The sequence below is a fragment of the Rhinopithecus roxellana genome, unplaced genomic scaffold, assembly GCF_007565055.1.
Source record: "Rhinopithecus roxellana isolate Shanxi Qingling unplaced genomic scaffold, ASM756505v1 contig2242, whole genome shotgun sequence".
NCBI classification, from domain to species: Eukaryota; Metazoa; Chordata; class Mammalia; order Primates; family Cercopithecidae; genus Rhinopithecus; species Rhinopithecus roxellana.
In genome coordinates this window covers 13,122-27,906 of record NW_022142012.1, presented here as the reverse complement: position 1 = coordinate 27,906, position 14,785 = coordinate 13,122, and the positions used below count along the sequence as shown (strand labels likewise).

The window sequence follows — 14,785 nt, the reverse complement described above, 5'->3', positions numbered from 1 at the left end:
GGAAACTGGGTGATGTGGACGGGGTCTCTGGGTATCATTTCTTTTCTTTCGTTTTTTGTTTTTGTTTTTTTTTTTTTTTTGAGACGGAGTCTCCCTCGGTCACCCAGGCTGGAGTGCAGTATCATTTCTTTTTTTTTTTGAGACGGAGTCTCGCTCTGTCGCACAGGCTGGAGTGCAGTGGCCAGATCTCAGCTCACTGCAAGCTCTGCCTCCCGGGTTCACGCCATTCTCCTGCCTCAGCCTCCCAAGTAGCTGGGACTACAGGCGCCCGCCACCACGTCTGGCTAGTTTTTTATATGTTTTAGTAGAGACGGGGTTTCACCGTGTTCGCCAGGATGGTCTCGATCTCCTGACCTCGTGATCCACCCGTCTCGGCCGCCCAGAGTGCTGGGATTACAGGCGTGAGCCACCGCGCCCGGCCTCTCGGTATCATTTCTATATGAATCTACAATTACCTCAGTAAAAATTTCAACGAAGAAATCAATTTCTCTGATGAAAATTTTTTTTCATAAGTAAAACTAAGTTTTGAACAAAATCACTTGGTTTATAGAAGGAAGTGAAAGAATAAAACTTCAAATAAATGAAAAATACTTAAAGAGAACCCTTTTCTCCCCCTCAAATTGTTCCAGTCTTTACTGTATGGACATTTTATTTTTGTAAATTTCTTCCAAAATAAAATTAAAGGTCCAGGCCGGGCGAGGTGGCTCATGCCTGTAATCCCAGCACTTTGGGAAACCAAGGCGAGAGAATTACTTGAGCCCAGGAGTTTGAGACCAGCCTCTACAAAAACTTTTTAAAAATAGTTGGGTGCAGCAGCATGTGCCTGTAGTCCCAGCCACTCAGGGGGCTGAGGTGGGAGAATCACTTAGGCCCAGGAGGTCAAGGCTGCAGTGAGCCAGGATTAAGCCACTTCTAGTCTGAGTGACAAAGCAAGATCCTGTCTCAAAAAAAAAAAAAAAAAAAAAAAAAGTTAAAGGTCAGAGACACTATATATGAATCATTAGAAAAAAAAAAACATTTAAGCAGGGCACTCACGCCTGTAATCCCAGCACTCTGGGAGGCCGAGGCGGGCAGATCATGAGATCAGGAGTTCGAGACCAGCCTGGCCAACATAGTGAAACCCCGTCTCCACTAAAAATACAAAAATTAGCTGGGCGTGGTGGCGGGTGCCTGTAGTCCCAGCTACTCGAGAGGCTGAGGCAGAAGAATCGCTTGAACCCGGGAAGCGGAGCTTGCAGTGAGCCGAGATTGCGCCACTGCCCTCCAGCCTGGGTGACAGAGTGAGACTCTGTCTCAAAAAAAAAACAAAAAAAAAATTAAATATCTTGAGAGGTATATTTAATCAGAACAGTGTCAGAGAGTAGTTAAGCCAACTTAAAATTATACACTGATATGTGAACTAACAATATTCAGAATCAAAGTTTCTATCTTTTTTTAAAATTGAGACAGAATCTTACTCTGTCACCCAAGCTGGAGTGCAGTGGCGATTTTGGCTTACTGCAACATCTGCCTCCCGGGTTCAAGCAATTCTCATGCCTCAAGTTCCCGAGTAACTGGGACTACAGGTGCACACCACCACACCTGGCTAACTTGTATTTTTAGTAGAGATAGGTTTTTGCCACATTGGCCAGGTTGGTCTCGAACTCCTGGCCTCAAGTGATCTGCCTGCCTCAGTCTCCCAAACTGCTGGGATTACTGACATGAGCCACCATGTTCAGCCTAGAATCAAGTTTCTAACTGTCAAAATGTAAAGCCAGGCCTGGTGCAGTGGCTCATGCCTATAATCCCAGCACGTTGGAAGGCCGAGGTGGGCAGATCGCTTGAGCTCAGGAGTATGAGACCAGCCTGGGCCAACATGTTGAAACCCCATCTCCACGAAAAATACAAAACAAATTAGCAGGGCAGGTGACGCATGCCTGTAGTCCCAGCTACTTGGGGGATGATGGAGAAAGATCACTTGAACTGGGGAGGCTGAGGCTGCAGTGAGCCAAGATCATGCCTCTGTACTCTTGCCGGAGTCATGAAGCAAGACCGTGTCTCAAAAAAAAAAAAAAAAAAAAAAGTCAAGTCAAAGAAATTAATCCTCCAGATATTTTCTATCATAGAAAATTTCACATAAAAAACCCTTATCACATGTCCAACAGCAGAAAAAATATTGTTTTAAACTTAACTAAAATGATTCATGATTGTTTATTTAATATTCTGTAATTTTTAAAAACTAATTTTAGACAAAGAAAAACTGCAAAAATGATACAAGTTCCCTTATTCCATATGTCTTACTGGCATCTACATTAAGCAGATACAATTATCAACAGGAAATTAGCACTGATACAGTAACGTTAACTAATCTACAAACTTAATTAGAAATCCACCAATTTTCCCACTAACGCCGTTTATCTGTTCTAGAATCCTATCCAGGACCCCACATTATATTTAGGTACTATTTCCTCTTAATCTTCCTCCAATCTATATAGTTCTTATCTTCATCTTTCATGTCCTGGATGCTGTCCCTCAATTTGGGTTTTTCCAATACTCTCACGATTACAGTAAGGTTATGCAATAATGATAGCATTAGATTTTAATCCATAGGATTATATGCACATACACGCACCATGGACTCAATACTTATATAAATAACCAAATCAATAAACAAACAAGGGAAAAGAAAACCTTTCCTCACAGAATCCAGTTTAAAAATGTAGAAGGAAAGAGAAAAACAGAATCACCAAACACTACAGTAATAAACACTGCAAACAAGATCTACTAATGTATGCTAAGATTAGTGGGCAAAAGTTTGAGGGGAAACAGGATTTGCCTAGTCTTGAAGTATCTCTCAAGATATAGATCAATTACCATGGGAAAGACAGAAAATTTAGAGCGGAGAAATCTTGCAGACACCACCAACTAAGACATCAGCTGGCTCAGTTATAAAATATAAGGGCATAATGAATTACTACTTGGTCCATACAAACGATACAATCAACTATTGTGTTAGTCTTGCCAAAAGACTCTTTTTTAACCTAAATGGATTTATCTCAAGGGGAAATCTTTCATCACTAAATAGAAAAACAGCATCACTGCTCACAAACAGAAGGCATCCCCCCCAAATTAAATACAATGAAAACTGTATTTTTAAAGTTAAATTTGAAAGTGGCTGCTGCAGTGGCTCATGCATGTAATCCCAGTACTTTGGGAGGCCAAGGCCGGCAGATCACCTGAGGTCAGGAGTTTGAGACCAGTATGACCAACATGGTGAAACCCCGTCGCTACTAAAAATACAAAAATTAGCTGGGCGTGGTGGTGTGCACCTGTAGTCTCAGTGACTTGGAAGCCTGAGGCAGGAGAATCACTCAAACCTGGGAGGCAGAGGTTGCAGTGAGCCAAGATCATGCCACTGTACTCCAGTCTGGATGACAGAACAAAACTCCATCTCTTAAAAAAAAAAAAAAAAAAAAAAAAAAAGAAAGAAATAATCATGGAATTACATAAAAAATACATAAAAATCTAGTAAGTTTGTATAAAAAGCCCTATGTGAAACTTGATTCCTCAAGGTAAAAGAAATTGTTTATAATCACAATAAAAGAATACGAGACACTATGCTGCTTAGTTTAAGAGGAAGATGAGGCTCTATTAGACAGTTTTATTTTTTAATTTTGATATTAACCAAAGAATTCTAATTTACATGTCTGTAATTAGATCAGGCAGGCATATGGTATTTATTTATTATTTTGGAGACAGAGTCTCGCTCTGGCCCAGGCTGAAGTGCAGTGGGGCGATCTTGGCTCACTGCAACCTCCACCCCCAAGATTACAGGCATGTGCCACCACGTTTGGCTAAGTTTCTGTATTTTTAGTAGAGACAAGGTTTCACCACGTTGGTCAGGTTAGTCTCAAACTCCTGACCTCAAGAGATCCACCCATCTCGGCCTCCCAAAGTGCTGGGATTATGGGCGTGCGTCACCGCGCTCAGCTGCAAATGGTATTTAATCACGCTCTCTGACAGGCTGGGATTATGGGCGTGCGTCACCGCGCTCGGCTGCAAATGGTATTTAATCACGCTCTCTGACAGGCTGGGATTATAGGCGTGCGTCACCGCGCTCGGCTGCAAATGGTATTTAATCACGTTCTCTGACAGGCTGGGATTATGGGCGTGCGTCACCGCGCTCGGCTGCAAATGGTGTTTAATCACGCTGACAGGCTGGGATTATGGGCGTGCGTCACCACGCTCGGCTGCAAATGGTGTTTAATCACGTTCTCTGACAGGCTGGGATTATGGGCGTGCGTCACCGCGCTCGGCTGCAAATGGTATTTAATCACGCTCTCTGACAGGCTGGGATTATGGGCGTGCGTCACCGCGCTCGGCTGCAAATGGTGTTTAATCACGTGCTCTGACAGGCTGGGATTATGGGCGTGCGTCACCACGCTCGGCTGCAAATGGTATTTAATCACGCTCTCTGACAGGCTGGGATTATGGGCGTGCGTCACCGCGCTCAGCTGCAAATGGTATTTAATCACGCTCTCTGACAGGCTGGGATTATGGGCGTGCGTCACCGCGCTCGGCTGCAAATGGTGTTTAATCACGTGCTCTGACAGGCTGGGATTATGGGCGTGCGTCACCGCGCTCGGCTGCAAATGGTGTTTAATCACGCTCTCTGACGGGCTGGGATTATGGGCGTGCGTCACCGCGCTCGGCTGCAAATGGTATTTAATCACGCTCTCTGACGGGCTGGGATTATGGGCGTGCGTCACCGCGCTCGGCTGCAAATGGTGTTTAATCATGCTCTCTGACAGAACTGGGTTCTGAAAGGAATTCCTAACCAAAACGCCATTTTGCTTCAACAAACTTTCGCTTCAAGAAACCATCCACGGTCTGATCTTTCCAATGTGTCCTCTTACTTGGTAATATTCACATGTTAATAAAACAGGGTGGGGGAGACTGTCTTGATCCATTCACCGCCAACTGGTTTAGGAAAACCCTCATGGAGACGTTTAAGCCTAACTCTGTGTTTTTTTTTATTCTTTTCTTTTTTCCCCACATGCTGCTGTGTCAAATACTCCTAACTTTGTAAATGCTATATTCAAAATACTTTTTTCAAGTTTTTCACAATTCTTTCCTCCACAATCAAGATGTGTATGCCATGGTGAAAGTTTTACTCCACAAAGATTTGACATTCTTCTTGAGATAACAGTCAAGGAGAGACTCTGCTACCTACAAGCTTTCAGGATGAGGGAGAAGTGGGTGCTGGTAGTTACTGTCCACAACTTCACAAGGCTAGAGAATTAAGTCTCCGCCTTTCACAAGAGTGATGATTTCACACTCTATTGATAACAGACTTAATATCCCCGCATATGAGACTAGTAGGACTGCGTTTTCAATACAAAAAGGGAGCAGACTTCAGTTCTGGTAAAGTTTCTGGTGATGTAGCACAATGGACCAAATTCTCATATTAACCCAAGACACCATCTCTGCTTTTCCCATTCAACACACTTGGAGTCTATGTCATCACTTGTCATAAAATCAACAAAAGATTTTAAAGCATTTCTTCTAATTTATGAGCTAGAAAAAAAATGTCTCCATGGACTTGTCTATTCAGCTTATGCCTGACAAAGCAAAGGATTAGCTGAGTTCAGAATATCAGTGGGTTCATCGGTCTCCAGCGAACAGAACCAAGTTTGTCTTCCCCAGGAAAGTAACAGCTGCTCAATGTATCTGTCCCTATCTAAAAATGGACAATGAGCTAAATCATTAGACAAAGGAATCTTGTCCATTATTTTATTTGCTTTGTGACTAATCATCACTTTTAATCACAGCTTTGGCAGCAGCTTCCCATTTGGTCAATTAGCAGCTCTAGCCTTTGTGATTAAACACAATGCACGGATGCAGTGTTCTCCATATCGGTCCTGCCACTCTGTGCATCTACTTTGAACCTGTTTGTTCCCAAAAGCTGAACAGAGGTTTTGGGTGCTATGGCTTATGGTTTCAAAATAAAGTATCAGTGCAGGGTTTCACACTGGAATTTGGCACGTAATAGATTAGGTTCCCTCTCTCAGCCAGTCCATGAAAAACTGGTTTTCAAAAAGCTTCATTATATCTGTTTCCTTTGATTTTCTTCACAGCCACCAAGTTAAAGCTGACTCTAGGGCCGGGCACAGTGTTTCACACTTGTAATCCCAGCACTTTAGGAGGCCAAGGTAGTAGGATCACTGGAAGCCAAGAGTTCAAGACCAGCCTAGGCCATGAAACAAGACTTTCTTTACAAAAAAAAAAAAGGAAAAAAGAGGTAGACATTAGGTCTCACCATGTTTATCTCTCTCTCTCTCTATACACACACACACACACATATATATCTGTTGCCCAGGCTAGAGTACAGTGGCACGATCTCGGCTCACTGCAACCTCCGCCTCCCAGGTTCAAGCAATTCTCCGGCCTCAGCCTCCAAGCAGCTGGGATTACAGGCTTCCACCACCATGCCTGGCTAATTTCTGTGTTGTTTTTTAAAGTACAGACCAGGTTTCACCACGTTGGCCAGGCTGGTCTCAAAACTGTTGACCTCAGGTGATCCACCCACCTCGGCCTCCCAAAGTGCTAAAATTACAGGCATGAACCACCACGGCCAGCCACCATGTTATATCTTAAAGGTCATTTAGGTTGTTTTCAGTTTTTGGCTAAATTAAATAAAACTGTAGTAGATATCCTTGCAAATGTGTCAGTAATGTCTGTAGGTTAAATTTCCAGAAATAAAACTGCCAGGTCAAAGGCTATGTGCATTTTGAATTTTAATAAATATTTCCAAATTGTCCTCCAAGGAGATCATGTCAAGGTATGAAAAGTGACTGTTGTCCCTTGTCTTCACCTGCACAGTGCGGCATCTAACTTTTTATGTTTGCCAAGTAGATAGGCACAAAGCCTTATTTCACTGTAGTACTAATTGTATTTTTTTTAAATAAGGCTAAAGTTCTCATGTTTAAAGGATATTTTTATTTCCCTATGCAGTTTGAACCATTTAATTTTTCCATTTCATTGATCTTTTCGTATTGTTTTACAAAAAATCATTTTCATGATGCTACAAATATTCCCTTCGTCACTGTCTTTAACCTTGGTTATATTTTTCTGTGTACAAAGTTTTCTTTTCTTTTTTTTTTTTTTTTTTTTGAGATGGAGTCTCGCTCTGCCGCCCGGGCTGGAGTGCAGTGGCCAGATCTCAGCTCACTTCAGCTCACTGCAAGCTCCGCCTCCCGGGTTCACGCCATTCTCCTGCCTCAGCCTCCCGAGTAGCTGGGACTACAGGCGCCCGCCACCACGCCCGGCTAGTTTTTTTTTTTTTTGTATTTTTTAGTAGAGACGGGGTTTCACCGTGTTAGCCAGGATAGTCTTGATCTCCTGACCTCGTGATCCACCCGTCTCGGCCTCCCAAAGTGCTGGGATTACAGGCTTGAGCCACCACGCCCGGCCAAAGTTTTAATTCTTAATGTACTCAAATTTCTCAAGAATTCAGTAGCTCCAGCTTAGGATTATATACATAGCATGGCCTATTACCATCCATATCACTAGCATGGATTTCTGTATGCTAAATTTTTTAATGTATTGTTGCAGGTTTATTTTTAATAGCATGCTGAAATTTCACTTTCAGAAGCTGACACTAGTGTGAGCCACATGCTGATATTCATAATTGTGAATTAGGATCATGCCTACACCTTTATTTTTTCCTCCTACCAGCTGGGCCTGACATGAGCTTTTAAAAGTCGAATGATGGGCCGGGCGCGGTGGCTCAAGCCTGTAATCCCAGCACTTTGGGAGGCCGAGACGGGCGGATCACGAGGTCAGGAGATCGAGACCAGCCTGGCTAACACGGTGAAACCCCGTCTCTACTAAAAAATACAAAAAACTAGCCGGGCGAGGTGGCGGGCACCTGTAGTCCCAGCTACTCGGGAGGCTGAGGCAGGAGAATGGCGTGAACCCAGGAGGCGGAGCTTGCAGTGAGCTGAGATCTGGCCAGTGCACTCCAGCTTGGGTGACAGAGCGAGACTCCGTCTCAAAAAAAAAAAAAAAAAAAAAAGTCGAATGATGAAGACTGTCTTATAACTGAAGACACTAACTATAAATAGGGCTGTCTTCACATATCATAAGGACCACATTAATAACCCACCGGAGTCGGCTCTATTTTTTTGGCTGCTGAATAAATTACAGGGCATTCACTACATGGAGTATCACATAGCTCTTTAAAGGAATGTGGCAGATCTATCTACTGATCAGGAACTGTCTCCGAGATGTTCTGTTAAGGGGGACAGAAGTACAACAATCTGTTCAATATGCTCTAGCTTGTGTTTTTTCAAAAAGAAGGGAATTTACACACGTATATGATTATATGTGTAGAGAACAGCTCTGACAGGATGTGTAAAAATCCCAAAATAGAGTGTGAATATAAGGATTAAAGAATTGGGGCCGGACACAGTGGCTCATCATGCCTATAATGCAAGCAGTTTGGGAGGCCAGGGCAGTGGATCACTTGAGATTAGGAGTTCAAAACCAGCCCAGCCAACGTAGTGAAACCCCGTCCCCATGAAAAATACACAAATTAGCCAGGGGTGGTAACGTGCGCCTGTAGTCCCAGCTACTCGAAAGGCTGAGGCACAAGAATCGCTTCAACCTGGGAGGTAGAGGTTGCAGTGAGCCGAGATCATACCATTGCACTCCAGCCCAGGCAACAGAGCAGGACTCTCTGTTTCAAAAAAAAAAAAAGAACTGGGGGTGTGAGGAGTGGAGGTGAAAGGCAAGAAAAGTTCTAGTATTTTATTTGATCTTTCATATTCCCATTTGAATGATTACCCATGTACTTATAATATTTTCTCACTTTCTAAAAGTAGTAACAAAGTAATATGAGAACAAGTTCTAAAAACAGCTCAATATAATGAGGAATAAGTTCATCACTAAGTGGCTGGGAGGAAAGGGGCAAGTAAGGTATCAGGAGAAAGCACATTTAGATTTTAACAAAGGACTAAACTTCCTATTGACAAACAAGTTTTTTATTTCAATTTATTGTACTCATAGCTGAAAACATTCTTATCTTTTAAATTACGCAGATGTAGAACCCATAGGGATGCCTAGTAGCAGTTACAGACAAGGTCCATCAAACACCTGCAGGGTCTCTGAAACAACCAAGGCCGTCGTCCTGACAGCGTGCACGCTCCCTGCTGTTAACTACCCACCAACGTGAAATCCACAGTGAGCACAGCCAACTGCTCTGGGTGCCGTGCAGCTTTAGGCACTATCCTTATCTTCTCTGAACATGAAATATGATCAAACTTTACAAACGCCATTTACCAAGGTGATTTTCTTTTCTTTTCGTTTTGTTTTTTTTTTTAATGTGGGGAAAATGCTTTCTTCACTAAATGATTTTAAATGGGGGGAAAATGCTTTCTTCACTAAATAAATTTAGTGGTAACAAAGTTTATTCTTTATTTGAAATAGTAAAGCATACATAGTTTCAATCAGATTTCATTAAAATTTTTATGTTAAAAAACTAGAGTGAATGTCAAAGTAAATTTAAGTAACTTCCAAAAGACAACATGCCCAAATTAATCACTGAGCATTTATAGAACGATTGTTAGCACGTTTGTAAATATCTTGATTTAAAAAAAAAAAAAACACTGTGAGGTTTTTGTTTCATCTATTTGGCTTATCTTCCATTAACAATTTACTCCATTTACACAGTATTATCAGCTTCACATCCGTTTCAGTTCAGTATTTTCTGGCTCTCAGGCACTAACACAATGCTAGCTATTTTATGCACTTCAAAGAACACTGACTTTGAGTAAACGAAAATGTTAAAAGTTAACATTTGTGAATAATGCATAAGCTACCGTGTGTGGGGGGGAGTGGGGTTCCTTTTTGCAGACCTACATGAAATAAGAACCTCTATGAAAATATGAGAATCACCAATTTCACATACGCAAAACATACTTAAAGGTGCATCATCATAAGCCACTAGAAATCATATTTATAAAACAATGCATAAAATGATGCAAATTCTAAAGAAATTTTTTAAAATGCTAGGAAAATATTTGACCATTTACCATCACAAAGATGGGGAAAAAACTGACTATGCATTAACAGCATTTCATTTCTAAGGGATGGGTAGGGTTCCAATAGGCAATTGTTAAATACATTTCAGTATATCCTACATTTCCAATTATCAATATTATTTTATAATCATAAGAGCTCATTTCTAAAAATAAAGTCTAACTGACTACAACCAGTTACAGATTTCTTTGTTCCTTCTCCACTCCTGCTTCACTTGACTAGAGAAAAAATGAAGTATCCAATGCAAAATGCGATCATTTAAATACCACAATATACACCAAGAGACTTTCTTTTCTTACCTCAGAATTGTGTCGTAAATAAGGCACTATTTTAATAGCAAAACTCTAAAGACAATTTATATGTATCCATTGATAGGAAAGTGGTTATATTAAGTATGATATAAACTATGCTATGGAATATTATATACCACAAAAATAACAAATATAAAAATGCTGATATGGAATCACTAAAGACATTTTGTTGAGGTGAAAAAGCAATATGATCTCTCATTTTAACTGCAAATGAGAGGGGAGGACATGTTTATGTTTAGACTTGTTCTGAAAGGATACTGAGAAAATAATAGTGGGAAGTTAGGGGGTTCAGGGAGATGATTTCATGGATGCTGTTTAGAAGGTCTATTTATTTATTTATTTATTTATTTGAGACAGAATCTCAATCTGTCACCACACTGGAGTGTAGTGGTGTGATCTTGGCTCACTGCAACCTCCACCTCCCGGGTTCAAGCAATTCTCCGCCTCAGCCTCCCAAGTAGCTAGGATTACAGCCGCCTGCCACTACACCTGGCTAATTTCTGTATTTTTAGTAGAGACAGGGTTTCACCATCTTGGCCAGACAGGTCTGAACTCCTGACCTTGTGATCCACCCACTTTGGCCTCCCAAAGTGCTGGGATTACAGGCTTGAGCCACCGGCCAGAAAAAGTTAACTTTTTTTCTCCCAGACAGGGCCTCGCTCTGTCACCCAAGCTGGAGTGCAGTGGTGCGGTCTTGGCTCACCGCAACCTTGGCCCCGCCCCGCCACACCATCCTCCCACCTCAGCCCCCCGAGGAACTGAAACCACAGGTGCATACCACCATGCCCAACTTTTTTTTTTTTTTTTTTTTTTTTTGTATTTTTGGTATAGACGGGATCTCACCATGCTGCCCAGGCTGATCTGGAAGTCCTGGGGTCAAGGCATCTGCCTGCCTCAGCCTCCAGAAAGTTCACTTTCTAGAAAGGCCACTCACTGACTGCAGAGTAGAAACGTAATCATTCTTAGAGCAAGCAAGATTCGTGATAATCTAGTTTGGCTTTCTCATGATCAAGAATAATGATGTTCCGGCTGGGCATGGTGGCTCACGCCTGTAATCCCAACACTTGGGGAAGCCAAGGTGGGAGGATCAACTGAGCTCAGTTCAACACCAGCCTGGACAACATCGTGAGACTTTGACTCTGTTAAAAAAAAAATTAGAGAATTATGACTTTCCCATTACATGATCCAATAAAGAAAAGCCCAGAAAAGATGAACAGCTAAGTCACAGACAGTTGGTTCCAGAGTTAACTATTCTTTTTTCAAGGTTACACTTTCTACGATTTCATTTTTTGCAGTAAAGGGGTTTCACAGTAGCAAGATGTGATGTGAACTGTGCTAACTGCCAACAAACTAGTGTCTACTAACACATCTCTAAAATAATATTTAAAAAATTAAACAATTTTGTTTTGTTTTTGAGAACAAAACTTTCCCACTCTTTCACCCAGGCTGAAGTGAAGTGGTACGACCTCTGCTCACTGCGACCTCCGCTCCTCTGGGGTTCAAGCCATTCTCCTGCCTCAGCCTCCCGAGTAGCTGGGATTACAGGCGCCCGCCACCATGCCTGGCTAATTTTAGTATTTTTAGTAGAGACGGGGTTTCATCATGTTGGCCAGGCCGGTCTCAAACTCCTGACCTCAGGCAATCCACCCCCCTCGGACTCCCAAAGTGCTAGGATTACAGGCGTGAGCCACCACGCCTGGCAAAAAATTAAACAATGTTAAAGCTGCATTGTAAGAAAAATTAGTTCCAAAAGATATAGGACTGTTGGAGCCACCTTCTCAGTGCCTGCAGGATGTGGTCCTCCAACTTTCCAAGCAGTTACAGGAATGCACAAGTAAAGCAGAAGACAGAAGCAAGATGTGCAGGCAAGACAACCTGCCCAGACACGAGGGAGAGGCCTTACGGTATCCGGATAAACCACAGGGCAGTGTTGTGGGATTTGCTAAATTATTTGGACACTCTGGGCCTTGATTTCTTCCTCCACAGGACACTAACACCTCTGCCTCACATAACAGAAGTCAAGATCAATGAGCACATACAAGAAAAGCGCCCTGCAGGAGAACAAATAATGAGTATCACACCAAATCTAAATGTGACAAATAAGAAGAGAAACAAACATCCTTAAAAGAAAATGCCCTCTGCAGGTTTTAGGCCCTCATTGCTCTTCAGGCACAAGTGCGGGTGCTTCTCCGTTGACTTCCCTGGCTTCAGGCCTTGCCTCCCTAGAATCAAACACCCAAACTGCCCCCCACGCATCTCTAAAACCTAAGTCTCATTAATGTGCTTAAAACCCTTTAGCGGCTTTCCAGTCCTCCCTGAGTATGCCTTAGTGTGGCCTACAATGCCCCCCCAGCTCTGTCCCTGATTACCTTCCTCCCAGCTCTGTCCCTGACTACCTTCCTTTCAGCCTTCTCTTCTACTTTGCCCACACCCTTTGCCCACCCCCATTCTGGCCACAACCTGTAGCTGAACACCCGTCTCCATGGCTGGACACCCTTGCCCATGCTGTCCCTCTAACTGGTGACAGGAATGTTAATATGTAAATAGTCCTAAGAATCCCACCCAGTCCAGCACACAAAAAATGATGCTTGCTTGGGGTTCTGGAAACAGGTTACACACATGGTACTAGAAGAGAAGGTAAACCAACTTCTGGGTACAAGGCTGTGCAGAAGCGTTCTCAGATGACAGCCACTCTTCTGTGATGCTCCACGGCTTCTCACTTTCCCTCACCTCTCCTCCCCGTCATGACAGGGCTACCGCCTGCCCCACGGTTGTCATGGTGACAAACCAAGGACTGACTAACTCCAAAATCATTGACTCCCCTTGGTCCAACTGCATAGCCCCCTCTTCTCTCCAAGAGCAAATGGATTAAAAAGCTCAATGGTCTAAATCAGTGAATTTGCACTGTTACAAACAAATTACTCCTTATGGTTCTACTAGGCTTTTTTGAGGAAGATACTTAAAAGGCTTAATAGATAGTATTTCAGGCAGGGTAATGCAGGAACCTAAACATTTCCAAGCAGCATAAGGGAGAAGGTAAGAGTTCACATGAAAAGATAGCACATGATCAGGAGAGCTCATCTAGAAAAATGGCATTTTAAGTCAGTTCTCTATTTGCTTGTTTTTTAAGCTGCTCCTAGTTTGCCAATTTCTTTGTTACATTTCCAAAGAGCTACACAATCTCCTCTGAGTGAACTCACATTCACCAAAATGTATGTTGACAATGCTTGCTTTTTAACTCACTGTGTTGTTATTTATGTAGCCAATAACTACTGATATAGAAGGAAAGAGGTAAGAAGGAAAACCACAGTTTTTAACTAATAGGCTGAGACAGAAAACATAGCATATTTGTTTTGCAGTGCTAACATTTACGACTTAGCTAAAACTGAAGTTCCCTTCTACGGAGGCTTTAGGATTATTTCCACAAAGGCTTTGCTATTGCCTCCCTTCAGGAGGTGGAGCCCGACTCCCCTCACCCCAAGAGTGGGCTGGACAAATTCACTATGACCAAAGTCACAGTGCGAGGCTTTGAGACGGTCAGTCACCACAGGCTTTGCCCTTCCTCCCTGCTCTGTCTGGTCAGCAGCTTAGCGGGAAGCCAGCTGCCATGAGGACACGGTATCCCTAAGGAGCCCCGCAAGCGGCCGAGAACTGACTCTCCTGCCAACAGCCAGCACTAACTTCCAGGCTTGTGAACGGGCCAGCCCCGAAGTGGATCCAGATGCCTGCCCCATAGAACTGACCAAGGTAACAAAAATGTATTGCTTTAAGCTCTATTACACAGCAATAAGCAACAAGTATCTTTCTTTCATTCAGTGGAAATTAAGAAACTGGGAAAGTAGCTATCTTGACTGTTCAAATTAACATAATTTAAATGCAGACTGCAATACTGTTTTGTAATCTACTTATTCCCATTAACAAAAAATCATGTTCATAAGTATGCTAATAAATTAATGATAGACATTAATACACATCATGACCACTTTAAATGGCTGCACAGTATTTCACTGTATTGCTATATTAACGGTTATTTAACAAATGTCCCGTATTTAGACGCGTAGGCTGTTTCAGTATTTTTCAGTATTATAAGTAACGCCATAAAATCACCTTTCCCGTGCATCTTCTCCTAAGCATATTAGTTTACTAGAATAAATTTTTACATTTCTAAATGTAGAAATTTGTTCTGCTGGATCAGAGGGGCCGTATCTTGTTAGACTTTTTTTTTTTTTTGAGACAGAGTCTTGGCCTGTCACCCAGGCTGGAGGGCAGTGGTATCATCTCGGCTCACTGCAACCTCTGCCTGCCGGGATCAAGCGATTCTTCCGCCTCTGCCTCCCGAGTAGCTGGGATTACAGGTGGGTGCCACCACGCTCAGCTAATTTTTTGTATTTTTA

At 42.5% G+C, this 14,785-nt stretch overlaps 1 protein-coding gene across 1 annotated transcript in view; it reads right to left on the bottom strand.

Moving 5' to 3' along the window:
- Positions 1-14,785, bottom strand: part of LOC115895758 (ubiquitin-protein ligase E3C-like) — a 43,881-nt gene that overhangs the window by 17,527 nt on the left and 11,569 nt on the right. The window lies entirely within an intron of this gene.